The sequence below is a fragment of the Muntiacus reevesi genome, chromosome 5 (assembly GCF_963930625.1).
Source record: "Muntiacus reevesi chromosome 5, mMunRee1.1, whole genome shotgun sequence".
Lineage (NCBI taxonomy): Eukaryota > Metazoa > Chordata > Mammalia > Artiodactyla > Cervidae > Muntiacus > Muntiacus reevesi.
In genome coordinates this window covers 84176885-84189548 of record NC_089253.1, presented here as the reverse complement: position 1 = coordinate 84189548, position 12664 = coordinate 84176885, and positions in this window count along the sequence as shown.

The following is a 12664-nucleotide window of genomic DNA, read 5'->3' as shown; positions in this document are numbered from 1 at the left end:
GCTATACAGTAGGTCCTTATTGCTTATTTTATATATAGTAGAGTGTATATGTGGGCTTCCCTCATAGCTCAGTGGGTAAATCATCTGCCTGCAATGCAGGAGACCCGGATTCGATTTCTGGGTCAGGAAGATCCCCTGGAGAAGGAAATGGCAACCTACTCCAGTATTCTTGCCTGGAGAATCCTATGGACAGAGGAGCCAGGCAGGCTACAGTCCCTGGGATCGCAAGAGTCGGACACGACTTAGTGACTAAACCACCACCAGTGTGTATATGTTAATTCCAAACTACTAATTTATCCCTTCTCTCCACTTCCCCTTTTGGTAACCATAAGTTTGTTTTCAATGTCTGTGGGTCTATTTCTGTTTTGTAAGTAAGACCATTTGTATCATATTTTAGATGCCACATACATTAGGTTGGAGCAAAAATAGTTGCAGTTTTTGCATTGTTGAAATTTGCCATTTGATATTGGAATACATTCTTAAATGTGGTTACGTTATATATCATTTTAAAGTGCATTTCTTGCTTTATGGTTTTTTTGCTAGTAGCTTACTACTTGCTGTTTATTTTATATGTATTTTAGACTATGGAAATGATGTTAAACTAAAAGCAAATTTGAGTGATTTTCTTATTCAAGTTCAAAATGGGTCATAAAGCAGTGGAGATAACTCAAAACATCAACAATGTATTTGACTCAAGACTGCTAATATACACTGCAGTGGTGGTTTAGGAAGTTTTGCAAAGGAGACAAGAGACTTGAAGATGAAGAGCACAGTGGCCAGACATTGGAAATTGACAATGACCAATTGAGACCATTATCAAAACTGATCCTCTTAACTGCTATACAAGAAGTTGCCCAAGAATTCAAAGTCAGCCATTCTATGGTCATTCAGTATTTGAAGCAAATTAGAAAAGTGAAAAAGCTCAACAAGTGGATGCCTTGTGAGCTGATCACAAGTCAAAGAAATCATCAATTTGAAGTGTCATCTTCTCTTACTCTTACAACAACAAACCATTTCTCTATTGGATTGGATTGTGACATGTGATGAAAAGTGGATTTCATATGACAACTGGTGATGACCAACTCAGTGAGGGGGTCAAGAAAATACTCTAAAGCACTTTCCAAAGCCAAACTTGTACCAAAAATATCATGGTCACTGTTTGGTGGTCTGCTACCTGTCTGATACACTACAACTTTCTAAATCCTGGCGAAACCAGTACATCTGAGAAGTACACTCAGCAAATCAATGAGATGCACCCAAAACTGCAATGTCTACAGCCAGCATAGGTCAACAGAAAGGGCCCAATTCTCCACAGCAATATCTGACACCACACAGCACAACCAGCGCTTCACAAGTTGAATTAATTGGGTTACAAAGTTTTGCCTCATCCGCATATTCACTTGACCTCTCACCAACTGACTGCCAGTACTTCAAGCATCTCAACAACTTTTTGCAGGGAAAATGCTTCCACAACCAACAGGAGGTAGAAAACGCTTTCTAAGAATGTGTTGAATCCTGAAGCATGGATTTTTATGCTACATGAATAAACCAACTTATCTCTCACTACTAAAAATGTGTTGATTGTAATGGTTCCTACTTTGATTAATAAAGATGCATTTGAGCTTAGTTATAATGATTTAAAATGCATGGTCCAAAACTACAAATATTTTTGCAGTGATATCATACAGTATTTCTTTCTCTTTCTGACTTACTTTACCTAGTATGATAATCTCTAAGTCCATCCATGTTGCTGCAATATATATATATTTATATATTTATCATCTTTTGGTAGACATTTAAGTTGCTTCCAGGTCTTGACTATTGTAAATAGCGCTGCTATGAACATTGAGCGTATGTAACTTTTTGAATTAGAGCTTTCATCTTTTTTAGATATGCAGAGGAATACGGTAGCTGGATCATATGGTAGCTCTATTTTTAGTTTCTTAAGAAATTTTCATACTGTTCTCCATAGTGGCTGTACCAATTTTCATTCTCACCAACAGTAAGAATTTATCTCTCCAGCATTTATCATTTGGAGACTTTTTAATGATGGCCGTTCTGACCCATGTGAGGTAATAACTCATTGTAGTAGTTTTGATATACATTTCTTTAATGTTTGCTTATTTTTAAATAAATTAAAAAAGACTCAGTTTCCTATCTCACAGAACTGTTGAAAGAATTACATGAAATCACAGAAATAAAGAAGTTACCATTCACTGAGTGTTTATTACTATTAATATTTTCCACTTCAAAGGAAGTTTCAAAGAGTGAAATCAAGGAAGCAACAAAAGAAAAGCACTTCTCATATACCTTCTGAGTCAGGGAAAGGGCCAAAGGGCTAATATTCCAGAGACAGACTAAAATTTCACATAAAGAAATGGTAGCTTGACTCAGTGCAACACCCAGAGAGGCCTGATGAATGGGAATCAACAGGCCATTGGATACTTCATTGTTTGGTGGACTGGCTCTCATAATTTAAATTCCGTTTTTAACAATATACATTGTCAGAGAACATCTGGCAGACACAGAGGGCCTGTCTACTGCATTCCTTTTTCCTTCTTGACAAATATTCCTAGAGGGGGTGAGAACCAGACATTCTTCTATGACATCCTTTTTATCTTACAATAACCCAAATCCTTTCTGTACACATTTTTAAACCAGTAGTGCAGAAAAATTGCAGACTTCTTCATCTGGCGAAAGTCCCAACTGCAGGTGTTGGCTGCCTTCCCAAGATTCTCATTTTAAGAGTCCCCATCAAGAGACTATTTCATTTCATCTCTAGTGCATAGCATGAAGATGTTACAAGATTTACAATTTTCTTATTACTTCCTGATCTCAGTTGCTGAGGACATTCAGACACTGCAGACAATTTGGAGTATCTTCCCAGCTCTGCCCCTCTTTTAACTGTGTTCCTCAACTACAGCCCACAGGTCAGGGTGGAGGGGATTGGATACCCACAGTCATATTGCACAGCTGATGGAACAAGAAGCGAGACTCGGATCCATGTCAGGTCATTGGGGATTCTTTCCAGTGAAATGAGAATTGAGACCAAGATCAAGGGCTACTGAAAAAGAGTTAGCCATTCCCTGTGGCTAAACCCAGAACACACAAACCAAGAAGCAATGGTTGTCCATGTTTTCTGTTATGCAAGGAGGAAGCACAGAATGACACCCACAGGGAAAGAGAAAAATGAAGCATCAAAGGTGAATCCAATCTCTGTACCTTGACACTGAATTAGATCTCAGAGACAAAGTTTTGAGTGAAGTAGAAAAGAATAGCTTTACTGCTTTGGCAGGCAAAGGGGGACACAGCAAGATAATGCCTTCAAACCTGTATGTCCCAACCTGGAGGGGAAGCAAGGATTTTTATAGCAGTGGTTCAAAGAGGGCATGATCAGCTCATGGGCATTCTTCTGACTGACTGGTGGTGAAGTAAATGGGAGTCAGCATCATCAACCTTCTGGTTTCAACTGGTCTGGGGTCTAGTTCTTATGGGCAATATACAGTTAACTTCTCCCACCTGGTGGGGGTTTCAGTATTTGCAAAAGAGCTCAAAGATATTGTTAAGTATATCCCTTGAGGGGGAACCAGGACACTGACCCAAGGCTGCACTATTGTTTCTTTTGACTGTTCATGCTTTGACTCTGCATCCCCTCCCTTCCCTAATTAGCAACTGTTTGAATTCGCTCATTGGAATTCAGGGAAGGTCAAGCAGGCAGACTGAGGCTTATTTCCTGTTATCAAGAAACGGTAGACACAGAAAGGTTTTTGTGCCCATAAGCATGATAGGACCCTGTTTGGTTTCAGTGTATATGCCTAGAGGCGGAGAGTGTGTATTTCCTGGTTCCCAGTGGCTTTCCTACCTCTGGTCCCATTCTGAGGCCCAGTTGTACTCTGCCTTGAGTTTTACAAGGCACCCTCACAACCATCTACTAAACCTTCTCCTTTGTAACCCAGCTAGAAAGTGACCTAGTGTATTTCTTGAGTCTTCTATTTCCATTTCTCTCAGTACTCTGACCCTGCATTTTGTATACAGGGAGGGAGGGGCACATTCTCCTATTTAGTTAGAGCTCATAGATGACTAAGCTACTTAACCTGCATTTTTATTTCCATGTTGGGAATGCTTATTACTCCATCCCTCAATTTCCATGGAAAAAATCATGCGTGTGCATGTATGCTCAGTCTTTGCAACTTTATGGGCTCTAGCCAGCCAGGCTTCTCTGTCCATGGAATTTTCCAGACAAGAATACTGGATTGGGTTGCCATTTCATAATCCAGGGGATCTTCCTTACCTAAGGATTGAACCCGGGTCTCCTGCATTGCTGCATTGCAGGTGGATTTTTTACCAGCTGAGCCATGAGATGAATAGGAAGGCACAAATTTCCATTCCAGTTTCAGGAGAGATCAGTAGGGGAGGAAGGGAGCATTTCTGTCCCTTAGCCACTTCTAACTCATGCTTTCACACAGAAAGAGCAGTAACTTCTCTCATTGATTGGGAGAAGTGACTGAACTCAGAGTATGGGCATTAGCTTCTCTTTCTTGCTGTAGTTTTACTGTGGAAAGAAAGTGTAGAGGCCTGACAATCCTTTCCCATCAGTCCTGCATCCTCCCTGGTTCAAGGGAGACTGTAGATCTCCTTGTAAATGTTTTGGCAAATATCAACTCTTCAGATCTGATTCTTTACTGCTGAGGTGAAGTGCAATGGGCAGAAGAGGGCAATCAAGTCCCAAGATCTAGACTTGTGGAGGGGAGACAGGGCTTGTGAGGAGGGCTTATGTGGGCTGCAGATGCATGATTCATTCTCTTGCTTTATACACAGTAAAGTAGTACTTGGTTCCTGAGTCTATTCCTAAATTGGATAAGCCATTTAGAGGAAAGAATATGATCGGTCCCTCAGAATCCTCACCAGTCTTGAAGATACTTTAAAGAATGTTGAGTTCCATGAAAGAAAGAAATACCTAACTACACAATAACTACACAATAGTGTGTACTCACTAAGACTTCGCTGTGTGACTGCCTATTGAAAGATGTGTAATCTATCATGGTATCTTAGTTGTTCTCCTTTATTTCCTAAACTGGTTAAAAGTAACATATTCTATATAGTGACAATAGTTAAAAATCTTCTAGTCTTTCTTGACTCCTTTCTTTCTCTCGGTGGTGTTGTTTATTTGCAAAGCTGTGTCTCACTTTTTTGTGACCCCATGGACTGTAGCCCGTCAGGCTCCATGGGATTCCCCAGGCAAGAAAACTGGAGTACGTTTCCATTTCTTTCTCCAGGGGATCTTCCTGACCCAGGGATCAAAGCCACATTTCCTGCATTGGCAGGCAGATTCTTTACCACTGAGCTACCAGGGAAGCCCCTCTCTCTCATTAACTGCATCAAAATTAACAACTCTTCTTTGTTTTTACCTTCCAAAGGTTTCCTCTATTCTTATTTATGGGCATTACTTAAATTCTGGTCCTAGTTTTCATTACTGCTGAAGCTTTCTGGTTGTCTTCTTTGCCTCCAATAACTTTCACATTGTAGCAAGATTTACCTTTATGAAGCAAATCTGATGAGGTCAGTGCCCTGACTAAAAAATTTAGATAGTCCCATGACTGTTTATACTTGTAGGAAAATCTGAGTATATTAATATGAGACATCACAATTTGCAAATTTAAGCAATCTACAAATTTCAGCAAGTTCATTTTCTTTCATCATACCTTACAATATTCCAGCATCTTTACATCTGCAGCACCATGCTCCAACCTGATACCCCAGCCAGATTTATATAGTTACCATTTTTTCATATATGCTATTAAATGTCCAACCACTTCACTATGCCTGTAACATTCTCTTGTCGGTGAGGCCATAAGAACAACAACTTACCCTTGATGTCTCGGCTAAAAATTTAAATCTTATGTGAATTTGGTTCCATCCATGCTCCTCATTGCTATTTGCAAATCATTCTCATTCTCTTTCCTCCCTAGACTCTCAGGATAGAGTCTCACATGTATAAATTATATTACTCATTATTTGTCATTGTTGATGTCACTAAAGAACCCCTAGAAAATATCTTTTCATTGTCCACAGATTTATGTTCTTGGTTCACATTCCCTCTCTCTAGTACTGCTAATGTCTTAGTTCTTTGATGATTGCAATACACACAGTGGATGACTTAATCCAGCACTTCAGCCTCTCAGTTTCTTAAACTCCTCTCTTCAAGGGACCCAGTCCTCCACACCTTACAGGCCTTTCATTCATATATTCAATAACTCTAGACCTTCTTATTACCAATAATCCCTCCATGATGTTAATTTAATTCATTTCATTCTCTGACCATAACCTCCATTCATCCTTCTGTTGCCCCAATTCCAACTTCACCAGTATCTCCAATCCATTGATCTTTCTATTTTTTCGCTGTCTCTAACCTTCTTAATAGTTTCTCTTTCTCCCCTACTTACTCATCTTAAATTCCACAATCAATCAATATACTCACTTTTTTGTATATACCCTCAATTTCTTGTTGTATTCACTTGACAAAACCACAACCCTGGTTAAATTCATCTTTTTACCTAATTTGTGCTTTCATTCATGCAAAAAAAATGCACTGAAGACAAATGCTCTTGATTATGAAACTCAAGTGAACCCATATGTTGCTTGATGATCATATAATACTATTTTTCTCCCATTTAAAGTCAGTTCCTTCACTTGAAAACTAGATCCCATCTTGTCTTACTTACTCAATAACATTGCTCTAGCAATTCTCCCATTTCCTCTCCTGAATCACAAATGTCTCCCTCTCTACCAAATTTTTCCCATCAGTCTACAAACTCAATCCAACTATTTATCCCACCTTAAAAACAAAAACAAAATACCCTCCTCTTAGCCCTACTTCCCTTGCTTGATGTTGCCTTATTTATTCGCGAGTATTTCCCTTTCTAGCAAAACTCCTTGAACAGGTTGTTTATATTCATTCTCTACAATTCTTTCCTCCCATATTCATTTATAAATGCTCCAACCCAGCTTTTGTTCCTACTTGTTTATCAAAACTGCATGGTCAATTCTCAGTTCTCCTCTTACTTAAATGACTAGAAAGAGCTGATAACCAATTCCTTTGTCTTCCTTGATATACTTCCTCTGCTTGGCTTCCAGAATGCTCCACTCTAGCTTTACAATATTGTTCACACTTTGGTCTCCTTTGTAGTTTTTCCTCTTCTTCCCACTCTCCTAATGTTTAACTGTTCCTTTGTCATTCTCTCTATCTCATTCATTCTTTTATACTCTCATCCAGGATCACGGCTCTGAATACCATCTCTAAGCTAATTTTCCACTTCTCCCCAGACCTCTCTCCTGAACTTCAGCCCCACATATTCAATAGGTTTCTCAATATCTTCACCGGGTGTCATTGTCATCTAAAAACACACAAATGTTGAGTTTAAACTGTTCTAAATCCTGATCTCTCCATGAAAACGGTTTCACTGTTAACTTTCCTTATCTCAAATGATAGAAACTGTGTTCTGGTTCAGGCCAAAAAAATTTACACTCATCTTTGACTTCTCTCTATTACATTCCCACACACGATCATTTAGCAAATAGACTTGGCTGTCATTTCAAACATAGTTGGAATCAAACACTTCTCAGTATCAGCATTACTGCTACCCTGATCTGAGCCACCATTACTTTTCTCCTGAATTTCTGCAATATGATAATTTAGGGATTACGATAGATTTTTTTTGTTTGATTTGTGTGTGTGTGTGTGTGTGTGTGTGTGTGTGTGTGTGTGTGTGTGTGTAAGGGCCATTTAGTAAATTTTTCTGCTCTGCAGGCCATGTTGTCATTGTGGCAACTATAGTGCAATTAGGTGTAGCTGTACTCTGATATACATTTATTTACAAAAGAGCAACAAGTAGAATTTGGACCATTAGCCATAACTTACCACATCTTTGTCTACCTGGTCTCCCTTCTTCCATCCTCACCCCATTGTTACCTTTTCTCAACACAGCAGCCAGCAGAATTAAAAGCACAGGTCATATCATGTCCCTTCTCTGCTCAAAACTCTGCAATGTCCTCCCTTCTTGGTCAGTACAAAAGTCCTTTCCATAACCTACCAGACCCTGTGTGATCTGGCCCCGGGCATACCCCTAAAGCTTCTCTCTTACTGCACTGTCTCCCTCATCTACTCGGCTGCAGCTGCACTAACCTCCTTATTGTTTCTCAGATAGCCCAGGCACACTCAAGACTTGGAGTATTTGCACCGACTGCCCGTTCTTCCCCCAGATATCCATATGGCCAGTGCCATCACCCTCTTAACTTGGTGCTCAGATGTCACCTCTTCAGCAAAACCAATCCTGGCCACTATTTGAAATTACAATCTTCCTCCATGACTCTCAATTCCCCTTACTTTCCTCTATTTTTCCCTGTTCTTTTTCCAAAATTTGCCACTTTCTAACATTAAAAAATAATTTAGTATTTTCTATGTATTATAATACTAGATCTCCTAGAATACATGCTACACAAGGCCAGCGATTTTTGGCTTTTACTCCCTGTGTATCCTGAGACCCTAGAGCAGTGTGTGGCACATAGTAGGCATTCAGAAAATATGTGCTGAATGAATGGAATCTGTGTGAACTCCTTCCAATCCCAGAGATGTAGTGAATCACTCTATTCTCTATATTATTTAATTCTTTGTACATTCTACTATTTTAGTCTTTTTATCCTAATTTATTATTATTTATGTACCTCTCTTGCCCATTACAGAGTCACATTCTTCTTGGACATCTCCTACATGTTTATTTGCAGTAAGTAATATAGCCTGTCACCTAGCAAAAGGACAAATCATGCCAACTTAATGAACGTACAAAGGTGCTATATATGTGTAGTTCTCTGACACCAAATCACTAACTATGCAAGTCATTTATTATTTTAAAAGTCTCTCCTTAACCCCACTCCAGATGCATGTATACACACACTCTACTAATTGAGATAATTTTAAACTATTTTTCACATATTTGCTTAATTAGCTTGCAATGACCTCTGTGAAAACACTGGCCTCTGATGATTATAAGAGGTATTTTTCTGGCATAGACACCAAAGCATCAAAGAATCAGCTAGAACTAAGGAAAGCAATAACACAACTGGTTTTAATTACTCCTGACAGGCAGCTGAATATATCTGACACAGGTCTTCTCCCCAATACATCACTCAAAACAGGCCAGTTGTAGGAAATGGTGGAGTTACAGAATGGGGCCAAAATGTGTCCACGATATAAAGCAGCTCATCTTTCATGTGGATGACCTTATTCATTTTGTTTTATATTTTTATGATGATCCTGAATCTATAAAATTGCTGACCCCTTGAGACTTGGCATGCTTCTATACTATTGCTGAGCAGTGGTGGCTCAGGTTCTCAGAAGAGGAGATAGGTGAAGACTGCACCCTTTCATGAATCATTGGATAAACCAAGGGGTCCTCCAAAGTTCACCTACAATTGCAGACATGTTTGCGATTAATTCATCTATGAAGTACAGGTGCACACCTTCCACTTCTCTTCAATTTTCAGAAAAGGAATGACTTCCTCTAAGCTTAGCTGCTTCTTCGGACTTGTTGCTTTGCAGGAGGCAGATGAGGATTACAAGTGGCTTTGTTAAGACCTACTCACAATTTTAGGGCTTCCCTGGTAGCTCAGATGGTAAAGAATCCGCCTGCAATGCAGGAGACCCAGGTTTGATCCCTGTGTCGGAAAGATCCCCTGGAGAAGGGAATGACAGCCCACTCCAGAATTCTTGCCTGGAGAATTCCATGTCGTCGCAAAGAGTCGGACGTGACTAAGTGACTAACACTTTCACTTTTTTTGGTTTGTTTTTCAGTTTCACTCACAATTTTATCATGTCTCTTTTATGAGGTATACCTTCCCCCCTAATGAAACTAGGGTCTTTGGTTGGCCATATCCTTGAATTGGCCTCTATTGAAAAAAGAGATTTCCTAACTAGGCAGGATTTTGCCCCAGGACCTAAATTTCTTGCTACAGCCTTCTCCCATACGTCTGACCCCTGAGCTTACTGCTGCCTTATTTCTGTTCCTTTCCTGGTTCTTGGCAGTTTACATTGCTTGGTCACTCCTTGGACCTATCTTGTACATTCCAGTGCTGATGGAACTTCAGAAGCTCTTGGTTTTTCCTGCTGCTTTGCTCTGATTCCTGCTTGATGCCTCTTGAAACAGACTGTCCCCTGTCTCTCTACTTACATACTTTCAGTAAAATTTGGACTTCCTTCAGTGTAGTAGTCGGGCTTCCCTTGTGGCTCAGCTGGTAAAGAATCCTCCTGCAATGTGGGAGGCCTGGGTTCAATCCCTGGGTTGGGAAGATCCCCTGGAGAAGGGAACGGCTACCCACTCCAGTATTCTGGCCTGGAGGATTCCATGGACAGTATGTTCCATGTGGTCGCAAAGATTTGGACACAACTGAGCGACTTTCATTTCACTATGTCACTTCTCTGTAGTAGAGGATATAGGTTTTCCTGGTGGGCAAGTGGTAAAGAACCCACCTGCCAATGCAATAGACGTGGGTTTGATCCCTGAGTCAGGAAGATCCCCTGGAGAAGAAAATGGCAACCCACTCCAGTATTCCTTCCTGGGAATCCCATGGACAAAGGAGCCTGGCAGGCTACAGTCCATGGGGTCTCAAAAGAGTCAAATACAACTTAGTGACTAAACAACAACAACTAGGGCGAATGCTAAAAACTGAGGCTCTAACATGAATGTCCCATTGAGGAGCTCAGAGTTTAATAGAGGAAATGACAGGTAAGCAGGCAATTACAATGGCACATGGTAAGTGCTGTGACATGTTAAGCAGATGGTATGAGGGTGGCACATAGGAGGGGCATCTAACCCAGCACCTGGAAGGAAGTTTTCCTAGAGTCAGTAACATCTTTGCAGTCTGAGACAGACGAAAAAGAATGGGAGATATTCTGGAAATTCCCTGATGGTTCAGTGGTTAGAACATGCATGTGTACTTAGTTGCTCAGTGGTGTCCAACTCTTTGGGACCACATGGACTGTAGCCCGCCAGGCTCCTCTGTCCATGGGATTTTTCAGGCAAGAATACTGGAGTGGGTTGCCACTTTCCTCCTCCAGAGAATCTTCCTGACCTGGGGATTAAATCCATGTGTCCTGTGTCTCCTGCCTTGCCCATAGATTCTTTACCCACTGAGCCAGGCTCAGCTTCAAATGGGGGGTATTGATGGATTTGATCCCTGGTCGGTGAACTAAGATCCCACATGCCATGTGGTATGGCCAAAAAATTTAAAAAAAACAAAATAAAATAAGAATGAGAGATAAGGAAGTAACATCTATAAATGCCATGTGCCATAAGTCATAGCTCCTTGAGAGATCTATAAGTAGTTAAGCACAATTTCAAGAAATGTGGGAAAACTGAGGCTGGAGAGAGAAGCCAGGGCTAGATCACAAAAGGCTCTATGTCATTATAAGGTGACGGGAATTCATCCTATCAGTGATGGGGAGTCATTGAAAGTTTATACATAACATGGTCAGCTTAGGTTTTAGAAAGCTAGCATTGGTGTGGAGAATGAATTTCACCATCCAGCTACTTCCCTGAACCTGGCCTGCATCTTGCCTGTCCTGTCTTATCTTCCTTTGACTCTGAAGCCCAGCTCCATACCTCTTTTATCAGTATCCTCAAAAGTAATGATCAGAATCAGTTTGAGATCTTAAAAAATACAAGCTATTTGATCCCATTTCAAAGAATCAGATTCTCATGGGGACAGGGTCTGGGAATCTCTATTTTATAAAAACTGCCCAAATGATTTGGGGACACTTGGACTATGAACTAATATAGATTGTCACTCACCATACAACACTAATGTGTTGATAAACATCAGAAATATGTTTGCCTTGTTGAAGACGGCTGGAGTATATCTCACTCCAAAAGTCTTCCTTCTGTAGAATCCTTGACTCTACTCAGAAGACCAGAAAATTCAGCCCCTTCTTGTAACCTCAGATATTTCCATTGTTCTTTAAACACATCCTAACCTTCGCATGAGCTATCAGGCAGCATGCTCTGACTCTGATGGCCTCACCTCTCAAGCTACTCTTCCCTTTAGTCGCTAAATCATGTCTGACTCTTTTGCAACTCCATGTACTGTAACCTGGGCTTCCCAGATGACACTAACGGTAAAGAACCCTCCAGCCAATGCAGGAGACATAATATGAGTGTTCAATCCCTGGGTCAGGCAGATCCCCTGGAGGAGGGCATGGCAACCCACGCCAGTATTCCTGCCTGGAGAATTTCATGGATAGAGGAGCCTGGTGGACTATAGTCCATGCACGCTTGCATGCTCAGTTGCTTCAATTGTATCTGACTCTTTGAGACCCCATGGACTATGTATCCTGCCAGGTTCCTCTGTCTATGGGATTCTCCAGGCAAGAATACTGGAGTGGATTGCCTTTTCCTTCTGCAGGGGATCTTCCAGATCCAGGGACCAAACCTAAGTCTCCTGCATTGGCAGGTAGATTCTTGACTGCAATGCACCAGGAAAGCCCACTCTTCCCTTTACCTTGTACTAGTTATTAACTTGTTATAGAGAGGAGATAGTGGTATAATTTACTTCCTAATTTTTGCTTTATCAATTAAGTCAAAAATAGATATGGAGTTGGGAATTTTTGTGGCAC